This window comes from Arachis duranensis, chromosome 9 (assembly GCF_000817695.3).
Source record: "Arachis duranensis cultivar V14167 chromosome 9, aradu.V14167.gnm2.J7QH, whole genome shotgun sequence".
NCBI lineage: Eukaryota > Viridiplantae > Streptophyta > Magnoliopsida > Fabales > Fabaceae > Arachis > Arachis duranensis.
The window spans coordinates 16517472-16540837 of record NC_029780.3 but is presented as its reverse complement, the minus strand read 5'-3'; the positions used below and the strand labels follow the sequence as shown (position 1 = coordinate 16540837).

Sequence of the window (23366 nt, the reverse complement as noted above, 5' to 3'; positions counted from 1 at the left end):
TGATTGAGAACCGACATATGATTAGCCGTGCTGTGACAGAGCATAGGAACGTTTTCATTGAGAGGATGGGATGTAGCCATTGACAACGGTGATGCCCTACATACAGCTTGCCATGGAAAGGAGTAGGAAGGATTGGATGACTGTAATAGGAAAGTAAAGATTCAAGAGGAGCACAGCATCTCCATACACTTATCTGAAATTCCCACTATTAATTTACATAAGTATTTCTATCCCTTTTATTTTCTTTTTATTATTAATTTTCGAAACCCAAAACTATTTAATCTGCCTAACTGAGATTTACAAGGTGACCATAGCTTGCTTCATACCAACAATCTCTGTGGGATCGACCCTTACTCACGTAAGGTATTACTTGGATGACCCAGTACACTTGCTGGTTAAGTTGAATGGAGTTGTGAACTATGGTATTGGCATCATATTTTTCGCGCCATTACCAGGGAGTGAAAAGCAATGAATTTTGCAAGATGGAATAACAATTGAATCACAATTTCGTCCACCAACATCCGACTTTTAAAATTACTCAGGTGATGCTTTGGATCGGTGGTCCCGTCGTATAGGTCCATATCAGGGCTTTTGAAATTCTTTGGAACTTTTGCCCTCATTATGTCTTCACTGAACGGGGGGGGAGAATCATCTCGGTCACTTCGAGAGCTCTAACCTCGGAGATTGGACTCTAATCTCAAGAGCTTTTCTTCAAGCTCTTTTCGTCGCTTGATCTCTCTCCTCAAGTTTCTCTCCGCTTGTTACTGTTGCTCTAGTTCTTGTTCTAACTGCTCCAGCCATCCTTGGTGGCCGTGGAGCAATCCATAAGGTCGGCCGCATGGGACTGTCCTTCTTTTCCTGGTTCGTGCAACTCAGAGGGGATTCCCTTTATGTCCTTTACTCCTGAGGGGCCTTCTTTGTGCTGGTTAGTCGTTCCTTGCAAAGAGACTATGGCTCTATCATTGTTACCAGTGTCTTGGTTTTCTTGCTCAGATTCAGACGCAGTGTTTCTGTCCTCATTTAGGTCGTCCACTGATGAGCGGATAATTTATACGCTTTTTGGCACTGTTTTTATATAGTTTTTAGTATATTTTTATTAGTTTTTAAGCAAAATTCACATTTCTGGACTTTACTATGAGTTTGTGTGTTTTTCTGTGATTTCAGGTATTTTCTGGCTGAAATTGAGGGACCTGAGCAAAAATCTTATTCAGAGGGTGACAAAGGACTGCAGATGCTGTTGGATTCTGACCCCCCTACACTCGAGGTGGATTTTCTGGAGCTACAGAACTTCAAATGGCGCGCTCTCAATTGCGTTGGAAAGTAGATATCCAGGGCTTTCCAGCAATATATAATAGTCCATACTTTACGCGAGTTTTGACAACGTAAAATGGCATCAAAATGCCAGCTCTCTGCCCCTTTTTTGGCGTCAAAACTCCAAAGTTGGAGTTAAACGCCCAAACTGGCACCAAAGCTGGTGTTTAACTCCAAGGAAGACCTCTACACATGTAAAGTTCAATGCTTAGTCCAAGCACACACCAAGTGTGCCCAGAAGTGGATTTCTGCATCATGTACCTATTTCTGTAAACCCTAGTAACTAGTTTCATTATAAATAGGACCTTTTACTATTGTATTTTCATCTTCGGATTATAGAGACAATTCTGGATATCATATTCTCATATTTGGGGAGGCTGGCTATTCGGCCATGCCTGGACCTCCAGATCACTTATGTATTTTCAACCGTGGAGTTTCTACACACCATAGATTAAGGTGTGGAGCTTTGCTGTTCCTCAAATATTAATGCAAAGTACTATTGTTCTTCTATTCAATTCATGCTTATTCTTATTCTAAGATATTAACTCGCACTTCAACCTGATGAATGTGATGATCCGTGACACTCATCATCATTCTCACCTATGAACGCGTGCCTGACAACCACTTCCGTTCTACCTTAGATTAAGCATGTATCTCTTGGATTCCTGGCTCATGCATGTTAATTGCCTCTCTTGACAACAGAGCCTTCAACTCCTTGAGATCAGAGTCTTCATGGTATAAGCTAGAATTATTGGCGGCCATTCTTGAGATCCGAAAAGTCTAAACCTTGTCTGTGATATTTCGAGTAGGATCTGGGAAAGGATGACTGTGACGAGCTTTAAACTCGCGAGTGTTGGGCATAATGACAGACGCAAAAGGATCACTGGATTATATTCCAACATGATCGAGAACCGACAGATGATTAGTCGTGCGGTGATAACGCACATGGACCATTTTCACTGAGAGGACGGGAGGTAGCCATTGACACCGGTGAAACCCAGCATACGGCTTGCCATAGAAAGGGGTATGAAGGATTGGATGAATGCAGCAGGAAAGCAGAGATTCAAGAGGGATGAAGCATCTCCATACGCTTATCTGAAATTTCCACCAATGAATTACATAAGTATCTCTATCTTTATTTTATGTTTATTTATCTTTTAATTATGAAAACTCTATCACTCATTTGAATCCGCCTGACTGAGATTTACAAGGTGACCATAGCTTGCTTCAAGTCAACAATTTTCGTGGGATCGACCCTTACTCACATAAGGTTTATTACTTGGACGACCCAGTGCACTTGCTGGTTAGTTGTGCGATGTTGTGAAAAAGAGTGAGATTACAATTGTGCGTACCAAGTTGTTGGCGCCATTGTGTATCACAATTTCGTGCACCAAGTTTTTGGCGCCATTGTCGGGGATTGTTCGAGTTTGGACAACTGACGGTTCATCTTATTGCTCAGATTAGGTCATTTTCTTTTTATTTTATTTTCAAAAAGTTTTCAAAAATCTTTCAAAATTTTTCTTCTTTTTTGTTTTTCCAAAATTAATTTTCGAAAAAACCCAAAAAAATCATAAAATCATAAAAACTCAAAAATATTTTATGGTTCTTGTTTGAATCTAGGGCCAAATTTTAAGTTTGGTGTCAATTGCATGATTTTAATTGTCTTGCAATTTTCGAAACACATGCATTGTGTTCTTAATGATCTTCAAGTCGTTCTCTTGATGTTCATCTTGATCTTCAAGATTGTTCTTGGTGTTCATCTTGACGTTCATAATGTTCTTGCATATATCTTGTGCTTTGATCCAAGAATTATATATTTTGATTAATTTTGTTGTTTTTCAAAATTGAAAACATATCTTCTTGAATAAAGGATTTAGCAAAATGAAGATCCAAGAACATAAAGCAGAGGAATTACAGAGAAAATGCTGAGCGTTCAAAACGCCCAGTGAAGAAGGAAAACTGGCGTTTAAAAGCCAGCCAGGGTACATGGCTGGGCATTTAAACACCCAAACCATGCAGCAATTGGGCGTTAAACGCCCAAAACATGCAGCTCCTGGGCGTTTAACGGCAGGATGACACAAGGAGAGGAATTTTGTTTTCAAATCAAATCTTTTTCAAATCTTCATAATTTTTCAAAAGCAAATCTTTTTCAAATAAAATATTTTCAATCATATCTTTTTTAAAATCATATCTTTTAGTTTCTTGTTAGTCAAATAATCAATTTTAAGTTTAAAAAAAATCAAATCTTTTTAACTTTCTTTTCAAATCTTTTTCAAAATAAATTTCAATCATATCTTTTCAAACACATCTTTTTCAAATCATATCCTTTTCAAAATCAATTTCAAAATCTTTTCTAACTTCTTATCTTCTCAAAATTGATTTTCAAATCTTTTTCAACTAACTAATTGACTTTTTGTTTGTTTTACTATTTCTTATCTTTTTCAAAACCACAACTAATTTTTCAAAAATTTATTTTAAATTTTATTCTTTTTTATTTTCAAAAATTCTCCCCCTCTTATCTTTTTCTATTTAAACACTAACATTCATCCTCCATTGTCAATTCGAACTATATCTCTCTTTGTGTGTTCGAATTCTTCCTTACCTACCTCATCATTCCATCCTTATTTTCCTCTGACACCTCAAGGAATCTCTATACTGTGACATAGAGGATTCTATATTTTCTTTGTTTTCTTTTCTTTCATATGAGCAAGAACAAAGATAAAGGCATACTTGTTGAAGCTGATCCTGAACCTGAAAGGACTCTGAAGAGAAAGCTGAGAGCAGCTAAAGCACAAAACAAGGAAGCAGCAAAAGAAACAATTATGGCCGAACCAAACAACAATGCAAGGAAGATGCTTGGTGATTTTACTACACCAACTTCCAACTTTTATGGAAGAAACATCTCAATCCCTGCCATAGGAGCAAACAATTTTGAGCTAAAGCCTCAATTAGTTTCTCTACTGCAACAGAACTGCAAGTTTCATGGATTTCCATCAGAAGACCCTTATCAGTTCTTAACTGATTTGTTGCATATCTGTGATACTATTAAGACTAATGAAGTTGATCCTGAAGTCTACAAGCTTATGCTTTTCCCTTTTGCTGTAAGAGACAGAGCTAGAACATGGTTGGACTCACAACCTAGAGATAGCCTGGACTCTTGGGATAAGCTGGTCACGGCTTTCTTAGCCAAGTTCTTTCCTCCTCAAAAGTTGAGCAAGCTTAGAGTGGATGTTTAGACCTTCAGACAAAAAGAAGGTGAATCCCTCTATGAAACTTGAGAAAGATACAAGCAACTGACCAAAAAGTGTCCTTCTGACATGCTTTTAGAATGGACCACATTAGATATATTCTATGATGGTCTGTCTAAATTTTCTAAGAGGTCACTGGATCACTCTGCAGGTGGATCCATTCACCTAAAGAAAACGCCTACAGAGGCTTAGGAACTTATTGAAATGGTTGCAAATAACCAGTTCATGTATAACTTTGAGAGGAATCTTGTGAGTAATGGGACGCCTCAAAAGAGAGGAGTTCTTGAAATTGAATGCCATACTAGCTCAGAACAAAATATTGATCCAACAAGTCAATATGATCTCTCAGAGTCTGAATGGACTGCAAAATACATCCAATAGTACTAAAGAAGCATCTTCTGAAGAAGAAGCTTAGATCCTGAGAACCCTGAAATGGCAGAGGTGAATTACATGGGTGAAGCCTTTGGCAACACCTATAATTCTTCATGAAAAAATCATCCAAATTATTCATAGAAGGATCAACAGAAGCAAGGCTTCAATAATAACAATGGTGGAAGAAACAGGTTTAGCAATATTAAATCTTTCCCATCATCATCTCAGCAACAAATAGAGCACTCTGAGCAAAATCCATCTAGCTTAGCAAACATAGTCTCTGATCTATCTAAGGACACTCTTAGTTTCATGACTGAATCAAGATCCTCCATTAGAAATTTTAAAGCACAAGTGGGCCAGCTGAGTAAAAGGGTTACTGAAACTCCTCATAGCACTCTCCCAAGCAATATAGAAGAGAATCCCAAAGGAGAGTGTAAGGCCATTGATATAATCAACATGGCCAAAACCTTAGAGGAGGAGGAGGACGTGAAACCCAATGAGGAAGACCTCAGGGGACGTCCAATGGTCAGTACGGAATCCCCTAATGAGGAACCAAAGGAATCTGAGGCTCATATAAACACCATAGAGATTCCCTTGGACCTCTTTTTACCATTCATGAGCTCTGATGACTATTCATCTTCTAAAGAGAATGAAGACATTGTTGAAGGGCAAGTTGCCCAATATTTAGGAGCAATCATGAAGCTAAATGCCAAACTGTTTGGTAATGAGACTTGGGAGGAAGAGCCTCCCTTACTCACCAATGAACTGAATACATTGGTTCAGCAAAATTTACCTCAAAAGAAATAGGATCTTGGTAAATTCTTAATACCCTATATCATAGGCACCATGACTTTTGAAAAAGTTTTGTGTGATCTAGGGTCAGGGATAAACATGATGCCCCTCTCTGTAATGAAGAGACTGGGAATCTATGAGGTACAGGCTGTCAAATTCTCATTGGAGATGGTAGATAACTTTATGAAATAGGCTTATGGACTAGTAGAGGATGTGCTAGTGAAGGTTGAAGGCCTTTACTTCCCTGCTGATTTCATAATCCTAGACACCAGGAGGGATGAGGATGAATCCATCATCCTTGGAAGATCCTTCCTAGCCACAGCAAGAACTGTGATTGATTTTGACAGAGGAGAGTTGATCCTTCATGCAAATGAAGAATGCCTTGTAGTAAAGACTCAAGGTTCTCCATCTGTAACCATGGAGAGTAAGCATGAAGAGCTTCTCCCTATACAGAGTCAAACAGAGTCCCCACATTCAAACTCTAAGTTTGGTTTTGGGAGGCCATAGCCAAACTCTAAGTTTGGTGTTGAGAGATCTCAATCATACTCTGATCATCTATGAGACTCCATGAGAGCTCACTGTCAAGCTATTGACATTAAAAAAGCACTTATTGGGAGGCAACCCAATTTTACTTTAATTTTATCTATATTATTTTGTTTTCTTTTAGGTCGATGATCATGTGAAGTCACAAAGATAATTACAAAAATAAAGAAAAAAATTAAAAACAGCATTGAAAACAGCACACCCTGGAGGAAGGACTTACTGGTGTTTAAACGCCAGTAAGGGTAGCATAATGGGCGTTTAAACGCCCAATCTGGCACCTTTCTGGGCGTTTAAACGCCAGAATAGGGCACCAGACTGGCGTTTAAACTCCAGAACAAGGCAACAAACTGGCGTTTAGATGCTAGAATAGGAAGAAAAGCTGGCGTTTAAATGCCAGAACAGGGCAGCAGACTGGCGTTTAAACGCAAGAATTGCACTCTAAGGTGTTTTGAATGCCCAATTGGAGCAGGAAAGAGAATTCCTTGACCCCTCAGGATCTGTGGAACCCACAGGATCCCCACCAACCTTAACTCACTCTCACTCTTCTTCACACCTTTCTATAACACTCTTCCCTCCCAAACCCACCCAAACCATTTGGCCACTCTCCCTATAAATACACCCCTTCACCCCTTTATTTTCACACATCACAAACACCTTCTTCCCATCTTGGCCGAACCTTATACACCATCCATCTCCTCTATTTTCTTCTTCTTCTACATCTTTCTTTCTTCTTTTGCTCGGGGACAAGCAAATATTTTAATTTTGGTGTGGTAAAAGCTTTGCTTTTTGTTTTTCTATAACCATTTATGGCACCTTAGGCCAGAGAAGCCTCTAGAAAGGGGAAAGGGAAGGCAACTGCCTCCACCTCTGAGTCATGAGAGATGGAGAGATTCATCTCAAAGGTCCATCAAGACCACTTCTATGAAGTTGTGGCCAAGAAGAAGGTGATCCATGAGGTCCCTTTTAGGCTCAAAAAGGGCGAATATCCAGAGATCCGACAAGAGATCTGAAGAAGAGGTTGGGAAGTTCTTGCCAACCCCATTCAACAAGTCAGAATCTTAATGGTTCAAGAGTTCTATGCAAACGCATGGATCTCTAGGAACCATGATCAAAGTGTGAACCCAAACCCAAAGAATTGGTTTACAATGGTTCGGGAGAAATACTTAGATTTCAGTTCGAAAAACGTGAGGCTAGCGTTCAACTTGCCAATGATTGAAGAAAACGCACGCCCCTACACTAGAAGGGTCAACTTTGATCAAAGGTTGGACCAAGTCCTCATGGACATATGTGTAGAAGGAGCTCAATGAAAAAGAGACTCAAGAGGTAAAAAGGCAAGGGTGAAAAGGATCCAAGACTTTGAGCATTAATGGATAGGAGGGCCTAGGGAAATAAAATCTAGGCCTAAGTGGCTAAATCAAGCTGTCCCTAACAATGTGCTTATGGCATGCAAGTCCAAGTGAAAAGCTTGAGACTGAGTGGTTAAAGTCGTGATCGAAAGTAAAAAGGATGTGCTTAAGAACTCTGGACACCTCTAACTGGGGACTTTAGAAAAGCTGAGTCACAATCTGAAAAGGTTAACCCAGTTATGCGTTTGTGGCATTTATGTATCCGGTGGTAATACAGGAAAACAAAGTGCTTAGGGTCACGGCCAAGACTCATAAAGTAGCTGTGTTCAAGAATCAATGCACTGAACTAGGAGATTCAATAACACCATCTAAAATTCTAAGTAGATAGATGCCAATCATTCTGAATTTCAAAGGAAAAAGTGAGATGCCAAAACTGTTCAGAAGCAAAAAGCTACAAGTCCCGCTCATTTAATTATGACTAAGTTTCATTGATACTGTGGGATTCATTGTATATTCTCTTCCTTTTATCCTATTTTGTTTTCAGTTGCTTGGGGACAAGCAACAATTTAAGTTTGGTATTGTGATGAGCGGATAATTTATACACTTTTTGGCACTGTTTTTATATAGTTTTTAGTATGATTTAGTTAGTTTTTAGTATATTTTTATTAATTTTTAAGCAAAATTCACATTTTTATACTTTACTGAGTTTGTGTATTTTTCTATGATTTCAGGTATTTTCTGGCTGAAATTGAGGGACTTGAGCAAAAATCTGATTCAGAGGCTGACAAAGGACTGCAGATGCTGTTGGATTCTGACCCCCCTGCACTTGAAGTGGATTTTCTGAATCTATAGAACTCCAAATGGCACTCTCTCAATTGCGTTGGAAAGTAGACATTCAAGACTTTCCAGCAATATATAATAGTCCATACTTTGCACGAGTTTTGATGACGTAAAATAGCGTCAAAATGCCATCTCTCTGCCTTTTTTTGGCGTCAAAACGCCAGAGCTGGCATAAAAGTTGAAGTTAAACTCCCAAACTGGCACCAAAGCTAGTGTTTAACTCCAAGGAAGACCTCTACATGTGTAAAGCTCAATGCTCAGCCCAAGCACACACCAAGTGGGCCCGAAAGTGGATTTCTGCATCATTTACCTATTTTTGTAAACCCTAGTAGCTAGTTTCATTATAAATAGGACCTTTTACTATTGTATTTTCATCTTCGGATCATAGAGACAATTCTGGATATCATATTCTCATATTTGGGGAGGCTGGCCATTCGGCCATGCCTGGACCTCCAGATCACTTATGTATTTTCAACGATGGAGTTTCTACACACCATAGATTAAGGTGTGGAGCTCTGCTGTTCCTCGAGTCTTAATGCAAAGTACTATTATTCTTCTATTCAATTCATGCTTATTCTTATTCTAAGATATTCACTAGCACTTCAACCTGATGAATGTGATGATCCGTGACACTCATCATCATTCTCACCTATGAACGCGTGCCTGACAACCACTTCCGTTCTACCTTAGATTGAGCATGTATCTCTTGGATTCCTGGCTCATGCGTGTTGATTGCCTCTCCTTACAACAGAGCCTTCAACTCCTTGAGATCAGAGTCTTCGTGGTATAAGCTAGAATTATTGGCAGCCATTCCTGAGATTCGGAAAGTCTAAACCTTGTCTGTGGTATTCCGAGTAGGATTTGGGATGGGATAACTATGACGAGCTTTAAACTCACGAGTGTTGGGCGTAGTGACAGACACAGAAGGATTACTAGATTCTATTCCAACATGATCGAGAACCGACAGATGATTAGCCGTGCGGTGATAGCACACATGGACTATTTTCACTGAGAGGACGGGAGGTAGCCATTGACGCCGGTGAAACCCAGCATACGGCTTGCCATAGAAAGGGGTATGAAGGATTGGATGAAGGCAGTAGGAAAGCAGAGATTCAAGAGGGATGAAGCATCTCCATACGCTTATTTGAAATTTCCACCAATGAATTACATAAGTATCTCTATCTTTATTTTATGTTTTTTTATCTTTTAATTATGAAAACTCTATCACCCATTTGAATCCGTCTGACTGAGATTTACAAGGTGACCATAGCTTGCTTCAAGCCGACAATCTCTGTGGGATCGACCCTTACTCATATAAGGTTTATTACTTGGACGACCCAGTGCACTTGCTGGTTAGTTGTGCGAAGTTGTGAAAAAGAGTGAAATTAAAATTATGCGTACCAAGTTATTGGTGCCATTGTGTATCACAATTTCGTGCACCATCCACCATCATAGGGTTGATATCTCAGGTCCCTAGTGACGGTGCCAATGTTACATAGGTAACCTGAGATAGGTTGATTAGGCTTGAAGGATTGGGCAAAGTGTCAATGGAAGGTAGTCTCCGACTTGTTCACGTTCGGGAGCCGCCGTCTGAGTTGTGTGTTTTTGAGCAATGGGGGGTGGTACCTGCAAAGACACTCCGATGCCTAAGTCAGAAAGGGGTTTCGCAGGATTGAAGAGTATTGAAACTTAGAGATACTTGAGGGGTGTTAGTGTAGTTATAGTGGTGATCCAATAACCACCGTTGGAGTAGTTCCACTTCTGAAGGTGGATAACCGTTTCTTTATCTTAGGGTTGTTGAGATATGACTTCTAGAAGTGGGTTTAAAGATTTCAGGGGTAGTTACTTATTTGAATAAGTGTTATCTGCCAGCTCACCTCGATCCCGACCTCTTTGGGGAGGAGTTTCCGTCGAGCCCGACCTCTTTAAAAATAATTTCCATGAACAAAAATAAGCTAGCAATAACAACTATACAAGTTTGATTAACATCTCCAATACAATTAGTTTAATTGGTTCCCATCGAAAGCTGGTAGCCTACTAGTGCTATAGAATAACTGAAATTTTAATAGGATCTACCGCATATACTTGAATTCATATTGGAAGTGTTTCAAAAACTTGTCATAGTTTTCACATTCTACTAACTCCTTTCCTCCTCTCTAAAAAAAATACAAGGAAGAAACATAATAGAGAATCTTAATAACAAAAGAAAGTGTCTCCAGTAGAAAATTTGTATCTTCATATTAAATTTATTCACCACTTAATTGAGAACTTAAGTTTAGAAATGCATCCTCACTACATAAAATTGTGAGACCTCCATTTGGATGATTATAACTGAATTTTTTCTTGTTACACAAACTATATGTGTGTACTAATAAGTAATAACACATGCATTTAGCTCCTCGTGAGGATCGTTGCCATAATAATAAAGATAGATATATATGCAGGTCTCGATTATCCTTGTATAGTGTATTAGGCTTGAATTGGAGAAGACATTTGTATTTGTTTGGTACACCACGGGTTTATTTTCAATTGACAATTAAACCTGCTTCCACCCAACCAAAATGGAATAGCCTAAGGCCCTAAGTGTATTTCCCTTTACTCTGTTGGAACTATGGCATTTGAGTTTGACTATAATATCCACACAAAACACAATATATTTGTATGATGAGATGCAAAATGATTGTATTGTTTGAGAACATATATTGCATATAGTTACTAAGGGCTACCTTTCAGCAATTTCCTTGAGAAATAATATTTGATACATGGGGTCAACCGTACCAAATACAAGGGATCACAAGAAATCACGTGTTATTGACAGAAATATTTATTAATCCCCAAGTGAAACCTAGTTCTTGCTCTTGCAATGTACTGCATATCTCTTCCATTAATTGGTAGACACACTGTGAACATCTCAGGTGTCTTAAACAAAGTATTTTAAAGTACAAGAGTGAGCCAAAATTAGGTACATGGTATGGAGCCAATAATATGAACTTCACCTTTCAAGGGCAACATAATGTGGAACTTCTCAAACAATGGGAAACATGTGCAACATTAGACTTAGTTTGCATAGATGTGATTACGTTATTTTAAATTTATCTCATAGATATATACTAGTTGGCTGTTACACCTTACCATTGAGTTGTGTGAACTAACATGTAGGAGGCTATGATTATGATCTATTATTGGCCATTGTTTGGGAAGGTGGGTATGCACTTAGCACTCTAAAACAGCATCACGAGATTTCATACGCATGACCCCATCTTTTAACCCCCTTCAACAATCATTTCTCTTGCCTTCATAAACAAACACAACACAACTTACTGGCAATCTGAAGATCAATACTTGAACACGTTCTTCTTAAGCACTAGAGCTTTCGATTGCTCTTTCCATTCCCATCATACACAAGAAAAATGGGTTTCCGTTTTCCTGTCATCGAAAAGGCATCCTTCTAAGCAAGCAATTTCAGAATCTGTGGGAGCCCAATGAGTTATCTTGCATTGTATGCCAGAGATAATCAAAACCGCTAAGCAAGCAATTTCAGAATCCGCGGGAGCCCAATGGGTTATCTTGCATTGTATGCCAGAGATAATCAAAAGCATTATGTGATCCCCGTTTCATATTTGAACCAACCTCCATTCGTTGAATGAAGTTGAGGAAGCGTTTGGATATGATCATCCCACGGAAGGTCTTACAATTCCCCCTTGAGTTGAGATTGATGAAGAATCTCAAAATGAGATTGATTAACATAGATTAGCATACATGTTGAAATAGATTAGTATAGAGAATTAGAATGATAAATTCAAAGAGTGTGTTCTTTTTTTTCTTTTGTGCAACATAAATTGACAATGAATTCACTCATATCTATAACATCTTTCAATTCTCGAAGAAAGTAGCAGCCCATACATGCAAATTTACTTGCATGAGAAAAACCATATTTGACCGTGCTAATAAATTTCAAGCATGAACATAGCACATCAGAGAAAAAAAACTCTACTGTGCAACGAGGAGATCCTTCACCATTTCAACTTTATATCATCAACTATACCATCAAACTTCAATATTTTAGAGTAAACAATACCAGATGACATCATTCCACAACGTAAGTGTCAAGCATACCATCATATCCGATTTTATTGACTCATTGGGACTAATATCCTTCATCACGTTTCAATTTCTTAGGGCCACATATATTATTACATATCAATATTGTTGGATAGAAAAATCCAGCTATATCATACATCACCACAATTTGATTTTGCAAAGTCATATAGGTCAAACATATTACTCTTCCACACATTTCATTTTTCTAGGCTCACAAGAATAATGAACATGATCCCACAATTTTACTATCAAAACAAATCATTGCACAACTTTTTTCAAAGGACAAAATTTCAATTTGATCTACTAGTAAGTGAATAAAAAAATCATCACAAAAGAATTGAAATGACTCTACAACTAAGTTGTCATGTTGTAAAAGTCCATCACAAATTAATAATGAATTCAATCACTCAATTATTTTCTATTTATATATATAACATCTTTCAATTCTTGAGCATCTTATATATGCAAAGTTACTTGTAGTGAGAAAAGCCAGATTTCACTGTTCCATGTTCTAACAAATATAAATTTCAAAACATGAACAAGGATACATCAGAGAAAGAATACTCTATTTTGGAGCAAAGAGATCCCTCACTGTATTTCAACCACATTGGGGCCAAAAGATCCTAAAAAATATTTCAATATCATAAGGTCAATTATACCATCAAACTTCAATGTTAATGGGCCAAAAAGCTGAATAACATCATTTCGCAAACAACACAAGGGTCAAGCATATCATCATATACAATTTTTTCGGGTCATAGGGACCCTCCATCACAATTTTATTTCGTAGGGTCACACATCATTGTGTCCGATTAAATCGGATCATAGGGACTAAAATCCTTCATCACAATTCAACTTCATAAGGCCACACATATCACCATATACGTAATACGATCCTTCTTCACAATCAGATCTCACAAGGCCACATATCATCATTCCAACTTTATCGGGTCATAGGGACTAAGATCCTTCATCACAATCTATAGGGCCACATATGTTATTACATTTTTATGAGTGGAGAGAAAAAGCCAACTACACGACCCTTCCACACATTTCAGTTTTCTAGGATCACAAGCATCATCAACATTATTTCACACTTTTACCATCAATAAATCATTACACAACTTTTTCAAGGGACATGTTATTTGGTCCACAGAGTAAAAAAAATCATCGCAAAATAATTGAAACAATTCTGCAACTAAGTTTGTCATGTTGTAAAAGTCAATCATATATCATTCTGCTACAAATTCTTTTCCCAAAAGGTTCAAACATACGCTGTGCAACGTAGAATTGAAATAAATTCAAACTCTAAAGTCACATCCAAATCATAAAAATAACAGAGAAAATAGTCCATCCCCAAAACTATTAAATGGCAAAACTCAATTGTCCTTAATAACAAAAATATTTGTGGAAATAAAGAAAAACTAACTCCTCCACAAGATAATAAAAAAATAACACTAATAATCAAAAGCAAATCTTTTTCTTTTTTTTTGGACATGAATATATTCCATAAGAGCAATGATTTGCACACAAAATTTTATAAAACACAAATTAACAATGAATTCAGTCACTCAATTATTTTCTATTTATCTATAACATTTCTGAGAAAAAAATTATCTAAAACATCTTTCAATGATTGAGTAGCTTATGCAAAGTTACTTGCAGTAAGAAAAACCAGACGGTACTGTTCACTTTATGCTAAATTTTCAAAGCATGAACAAAAAACATCAGAGAAAGAAAACACTATTTTGGAGCCAAAAGATCTTTCACCATATTTGGAGCCAAAAAAGGTCAACTTTACCATCAAACTTCAATATTCATGTGTTAAAAAATGCCAAATAACATCATTTTGCAACATAAGGGTCAAGCATATCATCATATCCAATATCTTCGGGTCATAGGGACTAAGATACTTTGCCACAATTCAATTTCATAGGGCCACGCATCATTGTATCCGATATTTTTGGGTTGGGTCATAGCGACTAAGATCCTTCGCCACAATTCAATTTCATAAGGTCACGCATCATTGTATCTGATTTTTCCAGGTCATAGGGACTATGATCCTTCATCACAATTCAATTTTATAGGACCACACATCATTGTATCCAATTTTCTCGAGTCACAGGGACTAAGATACTTTGCCACAATTCAATTTTGTAGGGCCACATATATCATCATATTCAATCGCGTCATAAGGACTAAAATCCTTCATCATAATGATTTTAACGGGTCATAAGGACTAAAATCCTTCATCACAATTCATAAGGCTGCATATATCGTTACATTTCAATAACATTGGAAAGAAAAAGCCAACTATATTACCCTTCCACAAGTTTCAGTTTTCTAGGATCATAAGCACCATGGACATTATCACACAATTTTACCATCAATAAATTATTACACAACTTTTTCAAGGGACAACATGTTATTTGATCCACATAGTAAAAAAATTCATCGCAAAATAACTGAAACAATTCTGCAACTAACTTTGCTACGCTGTTAAAGTCAATCATATATCATTCTGTGACAAATTCTTTACCCAAAAGGCTCAAACATACATTGTGCAAGGTAGGATTGAAATAAATTCAAAGTCCAAGTCACATCCAAATCATAAAAACATAAGAGAAAACTATGTATCCCAAAATTATCAAATGGCAAATCTCAGATGTCCGTAATTCAATCACAAAAAAATAGTTAGGGAAATAAAGAAAAACCAACTTTTTCCAAAACCAATTCATTCCCAAGATAATCAAAAAGTAACAAAGTAATAAAAAAGCAAACCCTTCTTTTCTTGCACAAAAAAAGCCATCTTTATAATGAACTCCGACGTTAAGTACCAAACTGCAAAAGATTGTTTGGGTTTTGGGAGGGGGATGGGGAATCTTTATAAAGAGAACCAACTAATAAAGGAGGAATCATCCCCATTACCGAAACGTGCAGATAATGAAGTTTCTTCTCCCACCATTTTTTATTCATACATTCTTTAAAACCCTAATCAAGCAGATTTTGCAAAAACACCAACAATTACCCTTGCATTCACCGTTAAAATTTTGTTGAACCGAGCCTCCGAAATTCACCCACAGTAGAGCCTCTTACCATTACTCCATTCCCATTATTCGACGTTATACCAGAGAAAGAAAGAACCCAGCAACTGGAAAGAAGAATGAAAAATAAAGAGCAGCGGTACCATAGAATACCAAATTTAAGAGGAACAATAACCACTTATTGAGAAATCACAACAAGCGTAGCAAACAAAGTTAAACGAGGAGAGCACTCTAGTTTTTAATGAATAAGGATCTAAAAAGGCTTAGGATCATCACAGATAAAGTTACATTTCTGTATATCTATGAAGTCAGTGGTTTTATCTGATAGTTCTATACCTTTTGTGAGTCCACTAGAAAAGAATGTTTTTAAGAAGGATGACTAAGGGAACGGAGTTTAGCTCATGATGCCTTTTGTGAAACTTTTTTAGTTTAAATTTGAAATTAACTTAAAAAATATGATGTTAAGGGCTTGTTTGGGTGAGCTTTTAAAAAAAGATCTTTTTTCGAGTTATCTTTTTTTAAAAGATCTTATAAAGAAGTAAAAGTAATTTTATATTTGGATATCTCATGTAAAAAGATCTTTTTATCTATCAATTATGTTTGTGTATAACAATATAAAAGTACTTTTTTGTTTATTTATTACATGAAAAATATCTTTTTTTTAAAGAAAAAAATCTTTTAAAAAAAGATGTAAATTACAGCTTCTCAAAAAAGATCTTTTTTTATTTTTCTAGTGCTTTTACTTTTACTACTAGAAATTTGTCAAACACGTTAAAAAATAAAAAAGATCTTTTTTCGTTGAAAAAATATCTTTTTTTAACAAAATAATGGCGCCCAAACATGCACTAAATTCATATTTATTTTTTCTCCTCACTTTTCTAATTAGAACTCCTACGTATTATTGTACTTTTGTTGCAATCCTTTATTTTTCATAGCATTTTGGTTCTGGCACATCATAATCTCGTCTATGCTATTGTAGCTTGTTGTTTGTCTTGCATTTAGAAATTAACAAAATTAATTGCCTGCCAAAACATGATTTGAGACCAATTTCTTTAGTGATGTACAGCTTGCTGAGACAATAAAAAATCAACTCAAACAGCCCAAGCTTCCTTATTTAACATTCATTACCTATCCTTAGAATTAATAACATAATATCTAAATCAATAATCACTTAAATCAGTAATCAATAATATCATTCAGTAAATCAATAAAGAGAATTATCAAATGTCTCTCCCCCAAACAGAGAATAGAATCATTAAAGCATCAATCATCCCTCACAAATAGAAAAATAAAAGAAAAATTATTAAGAAAAATAAATAAATAGCTTACCAGACAAGGACCTTTCCGGCATAGAACAGGAGAACCTCACCGCCGTCCGTCGCATACCTGAGAGAGGAGACACGAGCGCGCCTTGCCGCCTTCGCAGCTGTGCTTTCTGGGCTCTTGGTTGGACTTCGATCCGAGTTTTGAGGGAGAGTGATGTGAGAGAGATGCCGCTATCTCCGCCGGTGCGAGGGAGAAGCCACCGCTGCGTCTGCTGTGCACTGCTGCGAGAGAGAGAGAGGGAATGCGAGAGACGAGAGTGAAGAGGGAGGCTGTGTGTTTGAAACCTTAATCCCGATGCCATAAAAATCTCTGATGAGGTCTAAAAAAACAGGGAGTTTGGGAGTAGGGGAAGAGCTTAGGTGCCGAGAAAGATAAGGTTCTGCACGATTCTCACAACATGGACTCCAAAAATATGGTTCTAACAAAAATCAACAAAAACAAGCAGTACATATTTAGGGTTTTGAAGTAGTATAGATAGCTTGGGAAGGGAAAAAAATTAAAAAAGTTTTGATTGAAGAAAAGAAAACGAAGCAGAACCCGATTGTAAGTAGAACACAATCAGAGATGAGATCGAAAAGCAGGGAACCAAGGTTGTGCCAACAAGAAACACACGCGATGGAGAATCAGGGAAGTGAGCAAAGGAAGTGAAGTGGGCTTCGATTCTGGCAACTGAGGAGAGGCAGTGAGGTAAGCGACGATTCCAACAACGCCAACAACACAACACAGATGATGGCCAGTAATGGTCGGTGATCGTGAAGAGAAGGAGTAAGGCAGTGGGGGGCACCGATTAGAAGGGGAAAGGAAAATAGGGTTATAACAGATTAGGTTATAATTATTTATATTGTATTTGTTTTTTTAGATCTATGGGTATTTACTATTTACCTAAAATTCAAAACTCGATTCTATTAGTGTACGAATCAGATCCGATCTGATAATCTTGCAAATCGAATTTCTTTTCGCAACTTTCGGATCGAATTCGAATAAACACTACGGATATTGAATCCGATCCATATTTATCTTTACTTTCTAGCCTTCTGTCCCGACAATTTTTTTCTCCATCCATTTCAAAAATTTGCACTTTAATATTCCCCATCTAACTGGAAGGCTAAGGTATTTTTCTAAAAGTGAATTATATGGTAAAGATTTTTTTATATGGGAAAAAAGAGAGATTAAAAAAACTAGGACCCATATTTTAAACATCAATAAAATAATTAAAAATAGCTATAAAAAGAATTTATACTCTCTCTATATTCAACTTCAATTTTTATAATAGAGTGTTCCTTTCTCAAATTTTCTCGGGTGAAAAACTCTAGGATATCCCTAATAGTCACTCTAGTTTGGATAGAAATTTGGATTCCAAAAAAATATCAAACTTTTCCAAATTTATGACTTATTCTAAATCTATGGTGTAGATATTGAGAATTCGTATAAGAACATAAATCTCATCTTTCACATCTAAAGTAATACAACTTACACTAGAAGCAATGGGAGCAAATTTGACTCACAAAATAAGATTAGAGACCCGGGTTCTAATTATAATTTCCATGAACAAAAATAAGCTAGCAATAACAACTATACAAGTTTGATTAACATCTCCAACACAATTAGTTTAATTGGTTCCCATCGAAAGCTGGTAGCCTGCTAGTGCTATAGAATAACTGAAATTTGAATAGGATCTACTGCATATACTTGAATTCCTATTGGGTTTAACATAAGCTAAAAGTGTTTCAAGAACTTGTCATAGTTTTCTCATTCTACTAACTCCTTTCTTTCTCTCTAAAAATAATACAAGGAAGAAATATAATAGAGAATCTTAATAACAAAAGAAAGTGTCTCCGGTACAAAATTTGCCTCAACTAATTTATGTCTCTATTAGCACAATTTATTTACCACTTAATTGAGAACTCAAGTTTAGAAATGCATCCTCACTGCATGGAATTGTGAGACCTCCATTTGGACGATCATAACTGAATTCTTCCTTGTTGCTCCACACAAAACATATATTTGTAAGAGGAGATGCAAAATGATTTGTGTTGTTTGAGAACACATATTGCATATAGTTACTAAGGGCTTCCTTTAAGCAATTTCCTTGAGAAAAAATATTTGATAAGATGGGTCAACCGTACCAAGTACAAGGGATCACAAGAAATCACATGTTATTGACAGAAATCTTTATTAATGCCCAAGTGAAACCTAGTTCTTGCTCTTGCAATGTACTGTATATCTCTTCCGTTAGTTGGTACACACACTGTAAACATCTCACGTGTCTTAGGTGCCGATAATGAAATCAATAAATGATGATCAAGATTCAGGATCTTATCTATCGATTTCTTAAATAAAGTATTTTAAAGTACAAGAGTGAGCCAAAATTAGGTACATGATACGGAGCCAATAATATGAACTTCACCTTTCATGGGCAACATAACGTGGAACTCTCAAACTATGGGAAACATGATGCAACATTAGACATAGTTTGCATATATGTGTTTATGTTATTTCAAATTTATCTAACAGATATATACTAGTTGGCTGTTATACCTTACCATTGAGTTGCGTGAACTAACATGTAGGAGGCTATGATTATGATCTATTATTGGCCATTGTTTGAGAAGGTGGGGTATGCACTTAGCACTCTAAAACAGCATCACGTGATTTCATATGCATGACCTCATCTTTTAACCCCCTTCAACAACCATTTCTCTTGCCTTCATAAACAGCACAAACACAACTCACTGGCAATCTGAAGATCAATATTTGAACACGTTCTTCTTAAGCACTAGAGCTTTCGCTCGCTCTTTCCATTCCCAACATACACAAGAAAAATGGGTTTCTGCTTTCCTATCATCGAAAAGGCATCATTCTCAGCTAAGCAAGCAATTTCAGAATCCGTCGGAGCCCAATGGGTTATCTTGCAATGTATGTCGGAAATACTTAAAAGCCTTACGTGATCCCCATTTCATATTTGAACCAACTTCCATTCCAAGAGTTGAATGAAGTTGAGGAAGAGTTTGGATATGATCATCCCATGGGAGGTCTTACAATTCCCCTTGAGTTGAGATTGATGAAGAATCTCAAAATGAGATTGATTAACATAGATTGGCATACCTGTTGAAATAGATTAGTATAGAGAATTAGAATGACAAATTGAAAGAGTTTGTGTTCTTTTTTTTTTGTGCAACACAAATTGACAATGAATTCAATCACTCATATCTATAACATCTTTCAATTCTCGAAGAAAGTAGCAGCCTATAAATGCAAATTTACTTGCATGAGAAAAACTAGATTTGACCATGCTAATAAATTTCAAGCATGAACATAGCACATCAGAGAAAGAAAATTCTACTATGGAACGAGGAGATCCTTCACGATTTCAACTTTATATCGTCAACTATACCATCAAACTTCAATATTTTAGAGTAAAAAATACCAGATGACATCATTTCACAACGTATGTGTCAAGCATACCATCATATCCGATTTTATCGACTCATAGGGACTAATATCCTTCATCACAATTCAATTTCTTAGGGCCACATATATTATTACATCTCAATATTGTTGGATAGAAAAATCCAGCTATATCATACATCACCACAATTTGATTTTGCAAAATCATGTAGCTCAAACATATTACTCTGCCACACATTTCATTTTTCTAGGCTCACAAGAATAATGAACATGATCTCACAATTTTACGATCAAAACAAATCATTGCACAACTTTTTTCAAAGGACAAAATTTTAATTTGATCCACTAGTAAGTGAACAAAAAAAAATCATCACAAAAGAATTGAAATGACTCTACAACTAAGTTGTCATGTTATAAAAGTCCATCACAAATTGATCATGAATTCAATCACTCAATTATTTTCTGTTTAACATCTTTCAATACTTGAGCAGCTTATATATGCAAAGTTACTTGTAGTGAGAAAAGCCAGATTCCATTGTTCAATGTTCTAATAAATATAAATTTTAAAACATGAACAAGGACACATCAGAGAAAGAAAACTCTATTTTGGAGCCACGAGATCCCTCACTGCATTTCAACCACATTGGGGCCAAAAGATCCTTCACCATATTTCAATATCATAACGTCAATTATACCATCAAACTCCAATGTTAATGGGCCAAAAAGCTGAATAACATCATTTCGCAACGACACAAGGCTCAAGCATATCATCATATCCGATTTTTTCGGGTCATAAGGACCCCTTCATCACAATTTCATTTCATAGGGTCACACATCATTGTATCCGATTTAATCAGATCATAGGGACTAAAATCCTTCATCACAATTCAACTTCATAAGGCCACACATATCACCATATATGTACTAAGATCCTTCTTCACAATCCAATCTCACAGGGCCACATATATCAACGTTCCAACTTTATCGGGTCATAGGGACTAAGATCCTTCATCACAATCCATAGGGCCACATATGTTATTACATTTTAATATGATCGGACAGAAAATGCCAGCTAAATTACCCTTCCACACATTTCAGTTTTCTAGGATCACAAGCATCATCAACATTATTGCACAATTTTACCATCAACAAATCATTACACAACTTTTTCAAGGGACATGTTATTTGATCCACATAGTAAAAAAGATATTGCAAAATAATTGAAACAATTCTGCAACTAAGTTTGTCATGTAGTAAAAGTCAATCATATATCATTCTGCGACAAATTCTTTTCCCAAAAGGCTCAAACATACATTGTGCAAGGTAGAATTGAAATAAATTCAAACTCTAGAGTCACATCCAAATCATAAAAATAACAGAGAAAATAGTCCATCCCCAAAACTATCAAATGGCAAAACTCAATTGTCCTTAATAACAGAAAAATATTTGGAGAAATAAAGAAAAACCAACTCATTCCCAATATAATAAAAATAACACCAATAATCGAAAACAAACCTTTTTCTTTTTTTGGACATGAATATATTCCATAAGAGCAATGAATTGCACACAAAATTTTGTTAAACACAAATTAACAATGAATTCAGTCACTCAATTATTTTCTGTTTATCTATAACATTTTCGACAAAATAATTTTCTATAACATCTTTCAACGCGTGAAAAACCAGATGTCACTGTTCACTGTTATGATAAATTTCAAAGTATGAACAAAAAATATCAGAGAAAGAAAACACTTGGAGCCAAAAGATCCCTCACCACATTTGGAGCCAAAAAACCCTTCACCAAATTTTAAGGTCATAGGGTCAAGTTTACCATTAAACTTCAAAATTCATGGGTTAAAAAATGCCAAATAACATCATTTTGCAACATAAGGGTCAAGCATATCATCATATCCAATATCTTCAGGTCATAGAGACTAAGATACTTTGCCACAATTCAATTTCATAGGGCCATGCATCATTGTATCCGATATTTTTGGGCCGGGTCATAGCAACTAAGATCCTTCGCCACAATTCAATTTCAATTCAATTTCATAGGGTCACGCATCATTGTATCTGATTTTTCCGAGTCATAGGGACTATGATCCTTCATCACAATTCAATTTCATAGGACCACACATCATTGTATCCGATTTTCTTGAGTCACAGGGACTAAGATACTTTGCCACAATTCAATTTTGTAGGGCCACATATATCATCTTATCCAATTCTATCATGTCATAAAGACTAAAATTCTTCATCACAATGATTTTAACGGGTAATAAGGACTAAAATCCTTAATTACAATTCATAAGGCTGCATATATCATTACATTTTAATAACATTGGACAAAAAAAGCCAACTATATTACCCTTCCACATAGTTTCAGTTTTCTAGGATCATAAGCACCATGGACATTATCCAACAATTTTACCATCAATAAATCATTACACAACTTTTTTAAGGGACAACACATTATTTGATCCACATAGTAAAGAAATTCATCGCAAAAGAACTGAAACAATTCTGCAACTAAGTTTGCTACGCTGTAAAAGTCAATCATATATCATTCTGCGAAAAATTCTTTACCCAAAAGGCTCAAACATACATTGTGCAAGGTAGGATTGAAATAAATTCAAAGTCCAGAGTCACATCCAAATCATAAAAACATGAGAGAAAACTGTGCATCCTAGAATTATCAAATGGCAAATCTCAATTGTCCGTAATTCAATCACAGAAAAATAGTTGGGAAAATAAAGAAAAACAAACTTTTTCCAAAACCAATTCATTCCCAAGATAATAAAAAATAACAAAGTAATAAGAAAGCAAACCCTTCTTCTTTTCTCGCATAAAAAAAAAAGCAATCTTTATAATGAACTCCGACGTTAAGCACCAAAATGCAAAAGAATTTTTGGGTTTTTTTCTGGGGGGAAGGAGATGGGGAATCTTTATAAAGAGAACCAACTAAAAAAGGGGGAATCATCCCCATTACGGAAACGTGCAGATAATGAAGTTTCTTCTCCCACCATTGTTGATTCA

General features: G+C 36.2%; 1 protein-coding gene across 1 annotated transcript in view; it reads right to left on the bottom strand.

The window, feature by feature from the left end:
• Window positions 1-16989, bottom strand: part of LOC107494997 (pentatricopeptide repeat-containing protein At1g26900, mitochondrial) — a 48695-nt gene extending 31706 nt beyond the window's left edge. The window contains exon 1 of the transcript XR_008002605.1: window positions 16927-16989. The gene's annotated coding sequence lies outside the window, so the exon portion shown is untranslated. The remainder of the gene's footprint in view (window positions 1-16926) is intronic.
• Window positions 16990-23366: the final 6377 nt, after the last annotated feature.